This window comes from Sceloporus undulatus, chromosome 1, assembly GCF_019175285.1.
Source record: "Sceloporus undulatus isolate JIND9_A2432 ecotype Alabama chromosome 1, SceUnd_v1.1, whole genome shotgun sequence".
In the NCBI taxonomy this organism is placed as follows: domain Eukaryota; kingdom Metazoa; phylum Chordata; class Lepidosauria; order Squamata; family Phrynosomatidae; genus Sceloporus; species Sceloporus undulatus.
Window position 1 is genome coordinate 296402831 of NC_056522.1, and position 19245 is coordinate 296422075.

Here is a 19245-nt window from a genome sequence, read left to right on the forward strand (position 1 = left end):
ATTTGTATTTTAACTAGGCTTTTGTGTTTTTAATTGTGTTTTTATTATAACATGGCGTACCTTGCTTCGAGCCTTGAGGAGAGGCAGGAAAGAAATACATTTATTATGGTCATCATCATCTCACTTAACACTGATCTTAACAACTCATTCCTCCCTTATCTTCCTGTGGACTAGTGTGTAGCATGCAAGTTTGTTCTGCTCAAGGAGGAAATGTTCCTTACAGTGTCAAAAGGTACAGCCAAATTTCTAAGATATATTAATATCAGGAAAGAGATTTGTGGAAAGGGATTATGAAAGGAGAAGAAGAATAGATAAATGAATGAATATATACATGTCTGTTGTAGCCTGTGCTTAGACAGTTCTAAGACTGGCTTCAAACTTACATGCAAATAACATGAGTTGGCCCTCTTGGTCTAGGTCAGGAGTGTAAGATAGGAGGTTGCTAAATTTAATTGTAAAAGCACAGCATGATTATATTTCTGTAGCGTCAGGAGCTGGCAGAGAAGCAGAAGTCTTAAATCAGAAAGAAGTATTAGGCAAAAAGGCACAGTAGGCAGGTAACCCCCATGGAGATGGGAAAGTGATGCTTTCCTAACCCTGAAGGATGTAAGGAAGAGGTGACAAATACCAGGAATCATTGTCTATTCTTCCTTGGTAAACATTGTGGAATTTCCCATTAGGGAAAATCCATAACTGCTGTGTATTTTGGATTTTACCTGTGTTAGCCAAAGTGCATTTTTTCTGAATTTTGGTGTGTGTGGCATTCCACATGACCCCAGATGTACCCTGTAGATGACCCCAGTACCACCTGGGCAATGACTGGCAGGTCACACCAAGGCCACCTGGAAAATACCACTCCAAGGCAGGAAGGCAGTTTGGGAGTTGCTAATAGGATCTTCATCACCTCCGTAATCAAAAGAATGGGTGGGCCAAACTACCTCACCCCATACAATCCAACACCTTTGCCCTGTAGCTAGTTGTAGCCCTTATAAACCCCTGGAAATCACCCCTCAGTGTGCTAGTTTGGATTTCATGGGGATACTATGTCACTGTGATCTCTAGTCTAGTTCCGGCACTTCCATTCACCCAACATTCTCGGAACAGCTGTGTCCCATACCATTTCACTCTATTGGACTCCAGAAGCAAGCCCCATCTATAGTAAGTATCACCCTTAGTTTTGCCTCAAAATCTGTTCCAAGCTAACTCCTGATTTCCTGTGCCTTGAATGTGTATGATATGCTGAGTGACTTTCCCTTAATAAGAATAATACTTTAATTGGAGAATTCTGCCTCTGCATCATTTCTTGGATCCACCGCCCTCTTGGTATACAGGTGGGAGACGTTCTCGCAGGATTCTTGTAGCTGACTCCCCTCTCAATTTGAACTAAGTAAAATTTCCCTAAACTAGAATTTTGGTTACACCTGTGAGTTATTCTGAAATACTGAGCCCAAGTACACTGGAGTTTTTAAAAAGACAGGACTTTTAAAATCAAGCTTTTACACTGAATACTTCCATTTGTATTTTGGCATTCTTATCTGTAGATTGCTTAGTTTTGTTCTCTAAAGAGACCTGAGCTCCATCTGCACTGCAATGGCTCAATGCTCTGGAAGTTGTAGTTTTGTGAAATATTTAGCTTTCTCTGTCAGAGAGCTCTGGTGCTACAACAAACCAAAAGTCCTAGCATTCCATAGCATTGAGCCATGACAGTTAAAGCAGTGTTAAACTGCATTAAATCTGCAGTATGGCAACAACTGGACGCTGTATCATCAGATGTTACTGCTCTCCTACTCATGTCAGTGAGAAGAGCATGGTTTGTCTGACCCCCTTTTCAATAGGAAGCCATTCCATTCTACCACATTGTGACCTGACAATGTCCTCTTGTGCAGAGTAGAGATTATGCATCAGATAATGTTGCAATCCCAAATTCTCTCTCTCTTTCTTTTCCCCCACAGGGGGGTAATGAAGGTGTGAGGAAGCTACATCTCAAAAGCAATGGAACAAGTTAAGACTGAAGTTCCTTTATTGGTACAATGATGGCATCTATTTAGTGGGCATTTTCATGGCCATGTTCACAGAGAATGGCTTTCATGCCATTCTCTTATCAGTCCTAAGGTTTTCCTCTCTTCAGAAAATAACATAAGGTAACAAGTATGCAACAAACAACACAAATTCATGTTTTCATACCTGTAGTGAGAAATAGAAATGGATTATTATTATTTTTTACACACTGGTGGTATTAAGTAATTTTAAAAAGGAAAATTTCAGGCTCTGAATTGGCCCGTATGCATAACTGCCTGATCTTCTTTGCAGCTGTGAGAAGCAACATGTTTCTTCTGAATTCCAAATTTCCTTCGGTGTTTCAAACTAGGCACCTAAAATGATGCATAAACAAGCACTGAGATTTCAGATCTCATAAAGAAATGCTGAGAGTCACTGTTTTGTTTCAAGCTGCTCTCAGTTTTCTAAGGCCTGATTTATAGTCTTCAAATGCAGTCTCACAAACCTTAAGCATATACCCACGTCTTCTGTTTGCTTAACAGTCTCCCTTGCATTTCCATGTCATCATATCCTTCATTCTTTGGACTAATTTATTTTCCAGTGTACTTGGTGAACTAACATCCAGCCTAAAATCCTGGGCTTTTACTATCTGGATTTCCTATTACTGATCAAGCTATTTTCTTCTCATTCAAAAAAATGTTCCAAATTAAAAACAGATCAGTCTTTTCACATGAAACTGATTGTTCTTCTGATACTTTCATTTCCTTCCCCCTTTTCTTAAAACTGGACATTTTGGCCCATTTCTATGTGATTTTTCCCGTTTCACACCCATAATATTCAGATACTGTAGTATGACAATGAGACTGTGTGTTCCAGAATAACTGATACGGCCCTTTAACACCATGCAATTACAGCATCATCATTCCCTTTTGAACGTCATAGTGTCATCTTATGGAATACAGTACTACAGTTTAGGAAAGGGTATTTAGAACTCTCAGCCAAAGAGCTTTAGTCCCTTAGTGAACTACAAATCCAAGGATTCCATAGGATGCAGCCATGACAGTGCAAGTAAGATCACAGTGTTATAATATACAGTGCTCATAGTAATGAAAAAGGGCACATAATTTCCACCCCTCCAAAATCTCAAATTATACTGCATATACATCAAGATGGCTGGAAAGACTAGGTCAGATTGAGCATTGATTTAGGAATATGTGTAACAACATACATATGTAGGCAGACAGATATCGGTTTATAATGATTTGATGCTATATGAGCCTCTGTTTTGCTTTCACATTTTTTCTTGCATGGTCCAACTCAAATTCCTAACATCCTGCCTCACAGCAAACTACAATATGCAATTCCACCTTAAACAGCAAATTATATTTTATTCTTGCTGACCAAGATTTGTGTGGCTGGTGTCATCTTTTGTTTGGCCCAGAACATTAATATTTGAGGTGGCTGAATGTTGGACTGTTATCATTTCAGACTGAATGTAGGGCATATATAATTGTTCCATCTTGAGGAAAATGTTTTTTTGAATGTTGTCACAAATGTATAAGGGACAGAATTTCCTAAAGAAGTAACTGTGATTCTTGCAGCAAAACCAAGGGAGAATTTTATATTACCTTAGAGACTTAACAAATTTATTTTGGCACAAACATTTGTGGACTAGAACTTATTTCATTAGAAGTTAAAAGTTTATGTCACAACAAACCTTGTATCCTTTAAAGTGCCAGAATACATTGTACAGGTTTAACTGAAATGATCTTTAAGCAGAAGGGTCTTTATTGTTCAGCTTAAGACTTGTACAAAATGACTTAGGGGGGAGTCAGTATGAAGTGAATTCTAATGCTGGGGCAAGCATTTTCAGCTGATCTGGCAGACAATTTCCTGACCCTAAAAAAGTCAGAGCCTTACTCTATATAGTTTTTTGTGGATTTTTTGGACCACGTTTTTTGTGGCCATGTTCTAGAAGAGTTTGTTCCTGACGTTTTACCAGCATCTATGGCTGGCATCTTCAGAGAATGATGGCATGGAAGTGAGCGGGGTGTATATATATACTGTGTGACCCTGGGTTGGGAGAAGTGGTTTCCATGTTCATCTGTGTATTGTTCTGTTGTTGTATGGCAAGACCTCAGGGTGGGAGGATATGCAAAGAGGATTTGTGTCTGTTTAATTAGAGATCCATTGTCTGCTGGGAAAACCCCTGACCCTGGATGGTTTTTATTTGCATTTGCTGGGTCCTGATTGTTGTGTTTTTCAGGACTGATAGCCAGACTTTGCTGACTTTAAGAGTTTCTTTCCTGTTGAAGTTGCCCAGGCGCTTGTGTATTCTGATGGCTCCTCTGTGCATTCTGACCTGATAGTTGTTGGCATGGTCCAGAATTTCAGGGTTTTCCAACAGCATTTTATGCCCAGGATGGTTTATAATGTGTTCTGCTACTGCTGATTTTTCTGGCTGACCCAGTATGCAGTGTCTCACATGTAAAAATACCTACCTTTTGGGTGGTTGTTTGTCTTCACTCTTTTGGGTTTTTCTGGGTCTGGTAGCCCTTGTGATATCTGAGCAGGAGTAACCATTAGCCAATAGAACCCAGGTCTGGTGCTGTAATTCATCTTCCAGGAAGTGGGGTTCACAGATTCTTTTTGTCTGGTCTACCAATGTTTTTATTGTGCTTCTTTTTTGTCCTGGATGATGGTTGGAGTTCTTGTGCAGTATCTGTCTGTGTGTGCAGGTTTTCTGTATACTGTGTGGTCCAAATGTTGGTTTGGTTTGCGTGTGACCAGAACACCCAAGGATGGCAATGTTCCTTCCTTTTATTTTTCCATTGTGAATTGGATGTTAGGTTGAATGTTGTTGGATGAGTGCCATGGTGTCCATTATGGGGACTTTGGTGAAAAAGGAGACCACATCTAAGCTGATTAGTATGTTTCCAGGTTTAAGTTCAAGGTTGTTGATTTTTCCTATGAAGTGAGCTGAGTCCTTGATGTAGTGGGGTTTGTAATTGTGTGGCCAGAAACTTGGCCAAGTCGTATGTAGGGGATCCAAACCCCAAACCGCCTCCCCTAGCAGCTGAGAAATCCCAGGAAGAGCCTTTCTGTGGCTGCTTACAGGTGAGGTTAAGGAGAGCAGGGAGGTAATTCAGACAAAATGTAGCAGCTCTAGGCTGCAAAAGGAAGGAAAAGGAGATCAGACCTCAACTGTGAACTGCAACTCACATCTCCCCCTTTCCTGTGCTGAGACCAGTTGTTTCTTCATCATCTGAATTACTTTTCCGTTCCTTGCCTTAGTGTGGTAAGAATCCAATATCCCAATTCAAATCTCTGGAGAGAGGCTGGGACCCCCTAATAAATTGTAACACGTAAGTCTCATCCTCTAACTTTCCCTTGAAATTTCTTTGCTCTACATTGGCTATCTTCAGGTCATTCAAAGAATGTCCTGAAGGGTTATACCAGGGCCTGATCCTCTGTTAGTGTTGTGTGTGTGTGTCCGTGTCCCATTTTTGCGAGGATCTAGTTGCTTAAATGCAGGGTGGGGGGGGGGGTTGGCTGTAAACAAGCAGGTTTACCATTCAAGGCCTGCGAGAGGCATTTCTACAATACACAGCCTGAAAAATAATAAAATAATAAATAAATGTATTTATACAGTACATATAACAAATACCATAACACGTCCCTCACTTTATTGCGCTTCTGTTTACCAGTGCATTTCAAGTAAAGCTGAGCAGGGATTTTAAAAAGAATGATAGTTTTGCTATTTTCCTCCTTTGTCTGATCAGTTATGACACTTTCTATGGTGTTTATCACATTGGCTTTGATCCCACGATAGACGCAGGATGTAACTCCCCATTGCTGAGGACTATGCAGCCTGTTTGCAACCCAGGCTTCTCTGGGCTTCTCCTGCATCTTTTCAAAAATAGGATTTTCCTGTTCTTGAAAAGATGCAGCAGAAGCCCAGGTTGCAAATGGGCTGCATACTCCCTGGTGATGGGGAAATGCAATAAGATCTGCCTTCCTAAAGTTATATCCAGTGTCTATCGCTGGAGCAAAGCTAATGCGATAAACTCCATGTGCTCTGCATTTTAAAATTTTCAGTGATAGATACCTTTCCTTCTGAAGAAGTATTTTTTTACCATTATAAGATGGTTAACTAACAATCATGAAAGGAGTACATAATGACGATGGGAAAAGAGTTTATGGGGGCTGAACTTACCATAACTCATCAGCCAGACTGAACCAGAAGTTGGAACTATCTCTTTCCCTCAGAACATAGCTTATCCAAATTTTCATGGACAGAACATGAACTGGCTCCACCCTGATAAAGGCTTTTTCCACACAATCAAGTGAAGAGTGTCAAAAACACATCTTATCCTTATTAGTATACTCCCAGAAATCCCTATAGCATGACGTCCCTTGCAGACACGTTAAATGGGTTGGGAAAAGAGAGGACGAGGCAGATAGGTGTGCTGTGGTAATTAAATCTTGCAGTACAGAGTGGCACAGTAGTCTTGCTTTTTTAAAAAAAGCTGGACAATGCATGCTTTAGCAAAGGAAAGACTTGGCACTGAGCCTTCAAATAGTCCCATGAGGTGGAGATAATCAGGAGCTTGTCAAGCTTTTGTCTTGAGGAACTGCTGTTTCACCTTGGCACTGCGGGGAATTACTAAAGCCTTCTCGATCACGGCAACCGGGCTGGCCTGGTGATTCAGGCAGCCCCATTTCACCTTGGCACTGCGGGAATTCAAAAGGTTTCTTACCTCTTGGGTAACTTACTATAACACATGTGCAATCAGTTAGCTGGGTAACTGTATTGTTTGCAAAACAGGGGAAAATATAGATTTCCGAAATGGGAGTGTTATGAGGATGAGAGGGCTCTTGCTGAATCATAGTACCCTCATTTGAGGCCTCCCTTCCACCCAGTTTGTTCATAGCCCTTCTCTGAGCTTGGGGTTCCAAAATGGAGTTCACTCACCATTACCACCATTTGCAGTCAGAAGGAGCAGGCATAACTATTGTGAGTTAGGTGGCTCCATTGCCCCCACCCCAGGCAACCTTGGAGGACATCACTTGTTGTTATGATGTTTCCTTCCATTGCACAATATGTCATCACAGCTTGTTCCTACACTCTTTAAATGATAAAATTACTTCCATAGTGGAGATGTCTTGAGCAGTTCTAGCCTGCCATATTTGGCCCCTTTTCTTCACACTTTTTGTATGCCCCCATGATATCATTGTGCCTTGCAAACACAGAGCAGCACATTGCTGGCCTGCTCTACTGGCATTATGTGGAACATGAGCTACCCTCCAGGAATGGGTACTGGAAAATGGATTCCATGGAGTGTAATAACTGCACCTCCCCACTTCCTGCACATTCTCTTTTAAGATATAACCTAGTGTGTCTACAGGGGCATCCATTGTAATGAAGGCTAACTAGGCAAGGCAACTGGAAGTAATCTAACTAACGCCAGAACTGGGGCGGAGGGAAACAGACAAAGGCGATATTTTGCTAATGAGAAGACACTCATGTCCCCATGATATCATGGTGGGTGTGGCAAAAATAGAGTCACAGTTTGTGGGATATTGGAAGGAACACAGAAAGGGATTATAGTTGAGTCAAGTTTAACATTTGCAGCTGCATCATGAAAAGGATAAAGTACTGGTCATGCTGGGAATGACTGCTGTAACAAAGGCATTGTATTAATTGGATATGAGAAGGCAGGAGCAGCTATATGTAACATGCTACTAAAAACATACTGTTCCCCCATATTAATTTTTCAACTTTCACACAGTGAAAAATAAGAACTGGTGCAATGCACATAATCCACAATCTAACTGTAATATGACAGAGTGGGCTAGCTTGAGGAATCTTGTGGGTTTTTCACAAGGGAAAGATAGTAAACTTCAAAATAGATGCACTGTGTAGGTAGTAAACAATTATTTTTTGTTTATTTTTAATCTGTTCATCTAGAATTCTTTCATCAGCTGAAATGCCATGGCTTTACCTGCTGGAAAGGTTAATAGGGAGTCACTAGTAAGCTAGAGACTATATTGTGTTAAATTCCCAGGAGAGGAATAGCTGTGTTACCCTATGCCAACAAAAACAACACAGAGTGATGTAGAAACTAACACATTTTTAGGTCCAACCTTTTCATGGCATGCAGCATGATAAGAAATTATCCCACACAATTATGAGTGTAAACAAAGGAGAATTAAAATCTTTAAACAGCATGCTCATTTGTGACCTCTGTTAAGAATATTACATCCATCTTTATCCTAAGCTCCTGAAAGCTAATTGCAATTTGGCTAGGTATGCATCATCAGCCAACACATTTTAAAAAGCAGCAACATCATAGTCAGAAAAGAAACCTCAAACAACTGTACCAAGTCCTTCATTAAAATGCTACCATAGTACAGTCCTATCCTCCATTACAAAGTTCAGATCAACAGTGTCAGTTATCTGCTTTTTTGCAGTGCAGTTTTCTCCTTGCACATTTCAGTAATTTGCTGTGCCAGAGAAGGACAAGCTCTGTCCAGTGTCCTCAAACCTCCCTCCATCTCCAAGAGGTCATGGCTGCTTGCTTGCTTGTTTGCTTCCTTCCTGTTCTGAGCTCTCACTTAAAAAGCAGACACTTCCCTTGAGAACAATTGTCCCATTATAGCTGTGTAAAACAGTCAATAATTTATTTCTTTGTTGCTAGCTTGAGCTGAGTAAATCTGCTGAATCTATGAGGGGCTGTAGGCAAGGTGGCTGATGCTTGACAGTGACCCTTTGTTGAGAGAAAATGGAGAAAGAGGTTATCCCTGAAGGACAGTGGCTCGCAATCCCACAGGGCAGTTTCACCTGTTGTCTTTCCTAGCGGCTGAGATAGTCCTGCGGTGGGCTTATTTATTGAAAATAGGTAGGCAGAAGGAACCGTACTGGGAGATAATGACTTCTGCATCAAGGATGCACGCTGGGTGTGCAGCAGACTTCTTTGGAGTGTTTCTAAAATTGCACACACTGCAGTCTACTAATGGGTAGCATGAACCGTAGCATGGCCCTTGCATAGAGGGGTTGCTTGTTTTTAAAATGTGTTTAGCTCTTAACTGGGCCCAGGAGTAGGAAATTACACAATGGATGTTGAAATGCAGGCTGGGTGTGAAGTTGTCATTTGAGTAATGGATGCTTTATTTCCTGTTTTTGCTAAAAGCTAGAACTCAGCATAATTAGCGAGTGAGAAAGCAGCCTTGGCAGCCAAACAAAAAAGCACATTTTGGGCTTCGGAGCCAATTAAAATTGTTTATGTAGTCACTGAGCAATATTTTTCACCAAACAATTAGAATACAGAGTATTCATCATAACAAAGTTGGAGCTGCCATTTAAGGACCTGATTCAGAGAAAGGAAAGTTTGAGGCACTCTGAAAACTGAAGAATATGAGGTGGGCTGCAACTGTTTCCCCCCCCTCTCTCTCTCTCTCTCTCTCTCTCTATATATATATATATATATATATATATATAATATCTTGTCTTTCTCCCAATGTGGGAGCTTTGATCTAATATCAAAGCAAAATACAGTTAAACATTATTATTATTATTATTATTATTATTATTATTATTATTTGTATCCAGCTCTTTTTCCAGAACTGGGACTCAGAGTAGCTTCACAGCATTAAAAAACAGTACAATTAAAAACATAGAAAAAGTACATTAAAAAGGAATTAAATTATTACAGTATTAAAACAGATAGTTATGAAAAGAATAAAATGCATTTTAAAAAGATAAAACTCTCTCTCTCTCTCTCTCTCTCTATCTATCTATATATATATATAAAACTTTTTGAAATGGTACAACATCCTAACCTGTCCTTATAACAATTCCTTAAAGGTCTGTGTGAACACCAAGGAGTGAGCCATTCTGATCTCCCTGGGCAGGGAGTACCAGAGTCTAGTGCAGCCACCAAGAAGGCCCTCTCTCACGTCCCCATCAACCGTGCTTGTGTTGGTGTTGGGACAGAGAGGAGGGCTCTCCAGAGGATTTCAGAGTCCGGACGGTTCATACAAGGAGATACGGTCTGCCAAATAGTGTGGACCTGAGCCATATAGGGCTTTATAGGTAATAACCAATACCTTGAATTGTGCCCAGAAACAAACTGGCAGTCAATGAAGCTGTTTCAGCAGGAGCATTGTGTGGTCTCTGTAATCTGTCCCTGTTAGGAGCCTGGCAGCAGCTCTTTGAATCAGCTGAATTTTTCGAACACTCTTCAAAGGCAGCCACATGTAGAGCCCATTACAGTAGTCCAAATGGGATGTAACCATGTACCACCATGGCCAGATCTGGCGTCTCAAGGAACAGGAACAGCTGGTGCACAAGTTTTAAATGTGCGAAAGCACTCCTGGTCACAGCAGAGACCTGGGCCTCCAGGTTCAAAGCTGAGTACAAGGGTACCCCCAAACTGTGAACGTGTGTCTTCAACTTGTTCGCCCTCATCCAGTCCATTACTGAAGACAGACACTGGTTTAGGACCAGAATAGCCTCCTGGGATTGAGGTAGGAAGGAGTAGTAGAGTTGATTGAGTGTCATCTGCATATTGATGACACCACACCCCAAAACTCTGGACAACCTCTCCCAGTGGTTTCATGTATATGTTAAATAGCATAGGGGATAGCACAGAACCCTGAGGAACCCCTCAGGACAATGGCCAGGGGGTCGAGCAGAAGTCCCCCAGTACCACCATCTGGGTTCACCTCTCCAGGAAAACATTGCCTCCCAGTCCCATCTCAAAGAGGCGGCCCAGAAGGATACCATTGTTGATGGTATTGAAAGCCGCTGAGAGGTCCAGTAGAACCAACAGGGACACACTGCCCCTGTCCAGTTCCCTGCGTAGGTCATCCACCAAGGTGACCAAGGCTGTCTCTGTTCCATATACAAGCCTGAAACCAGATTGAAATGGATCTAGATAATCCGTTTCATCCAGAAACCCTGGAGTTAGGAAGCCACCACATATTCCAGTACCTTGCTCAAAAATGGTAAATTGGACACTGGTTTATAATTATCCATTACACTGGGATTCAGGGATGGCTATATAACAAAGGTCTCACAACTGCCACTTTTAGGCACATTGGGACTTTGCCTTGTGAAAGGGAGGCATTGACTACCTCCTTCACCCACTCAGCCAATCCCCTTCTGGCCTGTTTAATCAGCCAGGAAGGGTAAAGATCTAAGACACCTGCGGTGGCTTTCACCTCTTCAAGAATCCTGTCCATATCATCAGGCTGGACAAGTTGAAAAGTATCCATGAATGCCGGACAGATAGGTGCCAAGGTTATATTCATTGACACTGTATCAACTATTGCATCCAAGTCAGAGTGGATTTGAGTGATTTCATCTGCAAAATGCCGTGCAAATTCTTCACAGTGGGCCTCCAAGTGGATTATGGTACAGAAGTTTACAAAAATTAAATAGACAATCTTATTAAAAACATATGACAGTTATATGTATTTTAAAATACATATAAAACATAGCACAGCATATCCCATTAATAATAATAATAATAATAAAGTTTTTATTTCTATCCCGCTCCTTCCTGCGATCAGGGCGGCTTACAACAAAAGTTAAAACATCCATACATAAAACATTAAAACATTAAAATACAGTGTATCAAAAGCCATCTTACACAATAAAAATAACAGGCAAAAAAGCCCCATAGCCCAACCTCTTGGCCACGGAAGAGGAGGGAGGCCCACAGGATTTTATTCGGGGAATGCCTGTTGGAACAGGAAGGTTTTCAGGTCCTTCCTGAATTGGGCCAGGGTGGTAGTCGAGCGGAGCTCAGTGGGCAGCGTATTCCAAAGGGCTGGGGCAGCAGTGGAAAATGTCCTCCGTATAGTGGAGGATAATCTCGCCCCAGGCACCTTCAGTAATTGCTGCCCAGACGTTCTGAGGGTGCGAGGCGGAATGTACGGGGAGAGGCGGTCCTTTAGGTATCCTGGGCCCAAGCCATTTAGGGCTTTATAGATAATTACCAATGCCTTATACTGAGCCCGGAAGCGAATGGGCAGCCAATGGAGATCTTTAAGTATCGGTGTTATATGGCTGGTCCTGGAAACGCCAGTGACCAGCCGGGCTGCCATGTTCTGCACCATTTGCAGCTTCCGAGTTTGGTATAAGGGTTGCCCCGTGTAGAGTACATTGCAGAAATCCAGTCTCGAGGTTACCAGAGCATGTACAACAGTTTCTAGGTCCCTCTGGGCCAGGTATGGGCGCAGCTGGCGAATAAGCTGAAGCTGATGACAGGCGCTCTTGACCGTCGCATTCACCTGAGCAGTCAGGTGCAGCGACGAGTCAAGAAGCACCCCCAGACTGCGCACGGAGTCCTTCACAGGGAGCGTGACCCCGTTCAGGACAGATGGAACCACCGCCATTCCTGGACCAGGGGAACCTATCACTAGTACCTCTGTTTTCTCTGGATTCAACTTGAGTCGGTTTTCCCTCATCCAGCCCATTACTGACTCTAGACAGGCCACGAGAGGAGAGACCCCATCCCTGGTCACTGCATCAGTCGGAGACATAGAGAAAATAATTTGGGTGTCATCAGCGTACTGATAACCCCGCGCCCCATGTCTCCGGATGATCTCTCCCAGCGGTTTCATGTAAATGTTAAATAGCATGGGAGACAGAATGGCTCCTTGAGGGACCCCAGTTTTAAGGGCCCGCTCATCGGAGCACACATCTCCCAGCTGCACCATCTGGGACCTCCCAGAGAGGTAGGACCAGAACCACTGGAGCGCAGTGCCCCCGATTCCCACCTCTGCCAGGCGTCCCAGAAGGATACCATGGTCTATGGTATCGAAAGCCGCTGAGATGTCCAAGAGCACCAACAGGGACACGCTTCCCCTGTCGATGCCCAGACGGAGATCATCGACCAAGGCGACCATGGCCGTCTCAACCCCGTAACCCGCCCGGAAGCCAGTTTGAAATGGATCCAGATAATCCGTTTCATCCAAGACCGTCTGAAGCTGGATTGCAACCGCCCTCTCGATCACCTTTCCCAAAAATGGTAGCAGCGAAACAGGCCGATAATTATTATGAACCAGGGGGTCGAGGGAGGGCTTTTTTAGAATAGGTTTTACTATGGCCAGTTTCAGTTGTGATGGAAATTGCCCATCCCTCAAAGATGTATTAACTATCCGGCGTAACAAGGTTGTTACCGCCGGTCCCCCCTGGGCCGCTAACCACGAGGGACAGGGATCGAGAGAGCAGGTTGTCTTCCGAACACTTCCGAGGATCTTGTCCACATCCTCGGTACTCACCGACTCAAACCGATCCAGTTTAATAAAGTCCACGGAGGCTCTGGACACCTCTACCCTAGGTTCTGCTAAAATGTCGGTGTTCAGACCTTCGCTTATGCGAGAGGTTTTATCCGCAAAAAAGTCGTTAAATAAGTCACAGCAGGCCTTAGTAGGTTCAAGGATCTGGTTCAGGGTGGGAGGGAGCTGAGTTAGCTCCCTGACCACCCTGAACAACTCTGCCGGACACGACTCTGCGGACGCAATACGAGCACCATAGAACGAATTCTTTGCTGCTCGTATCGCTTCTCTGTAGTCCTTTAACAGTTGGGCTAGGAGAGCCTTGTCGTCTAAGCAAAGGTGTTTCCGCCAACGGTACTCTAGCTGTCGCAGTACCCGCTTCCTTGCCCGGAGATCTTCCGTATACCAAGGCTTACATTTGGAAGCAGGCCTGAGAGGGCGCTTGGGAGCGATACTGTGTATAGCCCTAGAAAGACCGGTATTCCAAATACCGGTGAGGGCATCAACAGAGTCGCCGTCGCTTCCAACCATGTACCCCTCTAAAGCTTCTTGGAACCTTTTGGGTTCCATCAGCCTTCGAGGGTGGACCATCCTAATAGGTCCACCACCCCCGGGGGGGATCTGGGTAGAGGCCTTGATTTTCACCTCTACCAGGAAATGATCCGTCCATGACAAGGGAGAAACATTAACTATTTCCGCCCACGGATTTTCCGCATCCGAACAGAAGACCAAATCGAGAGTATTACCTGCACAATGCGTAGGACCCTGTATCAGCTGAGACAGGCCCATGGCCGTCATGGTATCCATGAATTCCCGAGCCACACCAGATGGAACATAGCTGGTCATGAGGGAGATATTGAAGTCACCCAGGACAAGTAGCCTGGGCGTCTCCAATATCAGCTCAGCGACCAGCTGTGTCAGCTCGTTAAGGGAGTCCGCTAATGCACGGGGTGGCCGATACACTAACAGAATCCCTAGACTGTCTCTAGCCTTTAGGGTCAGGTAAATACACTCGATGTAGGACGTCTGTCGGATGTGGTTCCTGGTGAGGGACACGGTGTTCCTATGTATCAAGGCCACACACACACACCCCGCCCGCCTAACCTGCGCTGGTCCTTCACCGAGAACCCGGCAGGCAGGGCCTGAGCCCACACAGCGTCCCCTTCAGGCCCTAGCCAGGTCTCGGTAATGCAAGCAGATGCTTCTGCCACACCCAGTTAAAGACCAGAGGCCTATTTAAATTTAAAATGTCTTTGCTGGTTGGCAAAAAAACAACACAGATGGATTCTGTTCTGAAGTATATGGTGATTATTTATCTAGTGGCTCAATTTTAAACTAGAAAGGAGTAATCAAGTAATTATAGATTTGGTGATGTTCATGCACATAAAGACTGGGCCAGAATCTTATTACCAAAGAAGAATTCAGTTTAGAAAGACAGTTGCATTGGCTAAAGAAAGACCATACTGGGTCCTGATATCCATATTTTTCTATATGTGATGCATTCATACTCTTTTCTTATTAATAAAATAAAACATGTAATCTTTGTGTATAAAATATAATGATGCATTCTGTAATCATCATTGTTGGTCATGAAAACCTCCTTAAGGAAGCTCTGGGTCATTTTGGATATGACAGTATTGCAAGGATGGGCAACTGTAGCAGGTCCAGGGGACACTTGTATGCTTTGGGACCCTCTGAGGCCACATAAACCATCAAAAAATGAAAGCAAAATCCCAAAATGGCTTCAAGTCCACTTCTGGTTCTTAAAAAATTGATAATTTTGTTTTAATGTGAAACAGGACAGGGAGGCCTTACAATTTACTAAAAAATGTTCACCCTTGAGGCTTCCAGGAGCATCATCTCATTTCCTTTGGGGTCCATAAAGACATTGCTGTAGAGATTCTCAAAGACATCCTTGGGAGTACATGTGGCCCGTGCCCCACACTATGCCCATCCCTGTACTCTAGTGACAAGGATTAATCATTTTGTGAATTAATCTACACAGGTAGTTGAGGCCATGTGAAACTAGATTATTACGGCAGTGTGTTTTGGCCCAATGACTATAATTTTGGGATTTTGGAGATTTTATCTTGCTCAGTAGAAATAGGTGGATAAGGATTACCCCTTGCTTGCAAAGGAATGGGATTGAGGCTGTCTAACTTGACTGGGAGGATGGGTCTGATAGATGCACTCCCTCCATGGGATGGAAGAAAGGTTCTTGTTAGGACCAGGCTCAGATAATGCTCCTTAATTTCAGGTATAGATAGTAAACAAGACAGGAACTTAAACTTGGCTTGTTTGAATTAACCATAGTTGCTTCATACATTAAAATGCTCTACAATTTCAGATGCAACAAAGAATTAATGCAGATATAATAGAGATTTCAGACATAATAGGGAAATGGACTCTTCTGGTCTTGCAGAAGGATAAGTTTGCTGAACCAAAGGAGACATTAATCTGGGAACCAGGAGCCAACAGTCAGTTCATGCTTAAGCACATGGCTTAAACTAGCATGGCTCAGGTCTAGGTTGTTTATGATCCTATTTAAGTTCTAAGATCTTCAGAAAAGGCTCTTTTCTCTGTCTCACCATCTTCCCAGGCTCATATGGTGAGAACAGTGAAAAGGACCTTCTCAGTGGCTTGCTCCTAGACTTTGAAACGCCTTCCCTAGGGAACACAGGATGATTCCCTTGTTGTTTTGACAGCATTTTATATTCTGTTCTTTAAATGGTTTGTACTCTGTAAATTATTTTTTAATACATATGTGCATGCTTGTGTAATTTTAATCTGTACTGGTTCTAATCATTTTAACCCACTTTAAGTCCTATTGTTGGGTATATGAATGTATTTAATAATAGCAAGGAATTTGAGCCAGAACAGGAAGCCATTAAAGTCCTTCCTGCCGAGGGAAGCGAAGGACCTACAAGTTTTTCAGGAGGGCCCTGAATTTGTTTAGGTTGTGTGCTTCTTTGGTCATCTTATTTCCCCCTTTCTTTCTTTCTTTCTTTCTTTCTTCTTCTTCTTCTTCTTCTTCTTCTTCTTCTTCTTCTTCTTCTTCTTTATTTTTTATTTATTTATTTATTTATTTATTGGTGGTTGCAGAGATAAAGCTATTCACTAATACTGTTGGAATCATTATGAGTGAGACCTGTAACAAAATGTGGTATGAAATACCACTCTTTCAGGACATTTTATTCCATTCTCCTTCCCTTTCATTATCTTTTCTCCTCTCCTTCAACAGTGGGAGCCTACATTTTATGTCCACTGACTATGGCCAATCCTCATTAGGGCTTTTGGCATCCCTCTTGTGTTTTTCCCCCTGCCTAAGGAGTTTTTTGTATTTATGCAATGCTTGGGATTTTGTCCAAACCTGTGTGGGCAGTTTTGTTTTGCCTACAAAAGAGGATCCACATTTGGAGCACAATAACACATTTAAAAGGTGAAGAGGAGGAGGAGGAGGATCTGCTGACTGGAAGATGCGTATATTTTCTTAATTATTTTTAACATTAGTAGAAAGTTTCTGGGACAATTTTTTATGATTCAAGGCACCATCAATATGCAAGAACAAAAAGGATATAAACTGGGGAACTGCAGGACCAGGGCAAGGTGCTCTGGTTTCAAATTTCCACTCAGGTCCAATCAACACTTCAGAAATAATTCAGTTTGACACTGCTTTAAGTGTCCTGGTTCAGTGCTAGGAAATTCTGGGGAAATGCAGTTTATTGTGGCACCATTTGGGGCGGTCTGTACCCGCCCCTTTCCCCGGTGTATCGGGGCCTCAGCTACCAGAACGGCAGCCGCTGAGGCCCTGATCCGCCGCTTTTCAGGCTGCGGGGAAGCGGCAAAATGCCGCTTCCCCGCAGCCTGAAAAGGGGTGTCCTTGGGGCTTCAAGCCCCAAGGACACCCCGTGGCGGCGGGGAGAAGTAGAAAGGGGCCACTTGGCCCCTTTCTCCCTTGCTTCGCTGGGCGCAGCCGTCTGAAGGCTGCACCCAGCGGTGCAAAGCGGTGACACAAACCAGGAAGGAGCTCCGAAACGGAGCTCCTTCCTGATCCGCGGAAAGGGCGCACTAGGCGCCCTGGCGCGGACCGACGATGTCACATCTGCGCTGCCCCATATAGAGGCGGCGCGGTTGTGACGTCATCATGGCGGCCCCCATGTGGAAGGGGAGCCGCCATTTTGTACGGACTCAGTCCGTACTAGGGTTAGGGGGTGCGGAAGCACCACACCTTCCTAATCCTAGTACGGACTGACTCCGTATTTTAATGGCAGTGTGTCTCACAAAACTATAGTTCCCGGTATTCCCTAGCATTGAGCCAGGGCAGTTAACATGGTGTCAAACTGCATTATTTCTGCAGTGTGCACTGGATCACTAAGTGATGTTGAGCCAGTGACTTTTAGCCTAACTGACCCCACAGGGTTGTTGTGAAATGAAAAGGACAGAAAGAACCATATATGTTTTGGAAGAAGGTTGTGATATAAATGTGATACTACGAATAATAAAATATGCTGGATTTCTTTTTCTTAGATTACCAGTCAAGGATCTCCATATATAACAGCTGAAGTCTAATGGATGAGGATGAACAAAATGACCTTTAAGCCTTCCCCCCTTTTGATAAAGGCTCTGGATAAGAGCATATTCAGCTAATTTTAAGAAAGCTATACAGGCTCCCTTTTGATTTCTGGATACTATTCAAAGGGTTAATATACAAAATTGTATGCCTGATGCACACAAACATAGAAGCACCTATCTATACAAATAAAATATTATTTCTGATAGCAATGGCAATCATTTCTGATAGGTTCAGGGTTAATTTCATTAAGTGTCAAACAGTGAACGTTGGCCAGTGCAAAGACTTGGGAAAAGGTAATCAGATTCCTTCTAGAGAAATGATGTGAATAGTTTTGATAAATGCTTAGAAAAGATAAAGGTTTAATACCTTCCTCAGGTCAGAGACAGAGTATATGTCAGAAATGCTGATGTTGGAAAAAATAATTGTTTTATATCACACTCTTTTTTATAGCATAATGTAGTATCTGTATTTGCTCTGTTGTTCCTGAACTCCTTTTTCTAGTCCTTAAAAAATAAAATTGAACCCAATCTGTATGCTACTACACCCTCAGTACTTGAGAGATGTGCCAAGAGCGGAGTTTACTTTGAGAGAGAGAGAGCTCACAATGGCATTTTGTAATATCTGAAGTTATCAAAAACATGCATGTACACATGTTCCGTTGCTCGGTATCAAATACAGACAGCTCAAGTCACTACAGTAACCACAGCTTGCAAATGATTTTCTTTATACACAGACCTCTGCCCCCTCTCATGTGTATGTATGTGTGTGTGTATGTGTGAGAGAGAGATGGAGGGAGGGAGACAGACAGCTGGGACAGGATGACAATTGGTATGTCACATTTCAAAGCATTCTGTTACCATTCCTTTCTAGAAAGAGACATTTGCCTGGTTGTCCTGGATCACTGACCAGTAATATGCCTCCACAAAATATATGGCCAGACCAACATTTATGATGGTGTTTTATCCAATATTTTAAAATGTCCCAAGTGCTCTTTTAAAGTTCAAATATTTAACAAATTAAATTAACATTTAATTAAATATTTAACAAATTAAATTCTTAAAACTCTTTAAATGATTTTAATGTTACTGTATGAGTATGAAATGTTGCTGTGTGCTTTTAAATGATTTCTGACTTATGGCAACCCTGAAAATCATGAGATATTCTTGGCAAGATTTATTCAAAGGGAGTTTGCCATTGCCTTCCTCAGAGGCTGAGGCAGTGTGACTTGCTCAAGGTCACTCAGTGAGTTTCTGTGGCTGAGCGGGGATTCAAAACCTGATCTCCCAGAGAATCCCAGCCCAACACCAAAACCACTCAAGTGCATTGGCTCTCATGTAATAATAATAATAATAATAATAATAATAATAATAATAATAATAATAATA

The 19245-nt window shown here is 42.7% G+C and overlaps 1 long non-coding RNA gene across 1 annotated transcript in view; it reads left to right on the forward strand.

The window, feature by feature from the left end:
- The first annotated feature begins 9337 nt into the window (after positions 1 to 9337).
- The window catches only part of LOC121923517, a 51136-nt gene continuing 41228 nt past the window's right edge, over positions 9338 to 19245 (forward strand). Inside the window, exon 1 of the long non-coding RNA XR_006102387.1 lies at positions 9338 to 9420. This is a non-coding gene — a long non-coding RNA (uncharacterized LOC121923517). The remainder of the gene's footprint in view (positions 9421 to 19245) is intronic.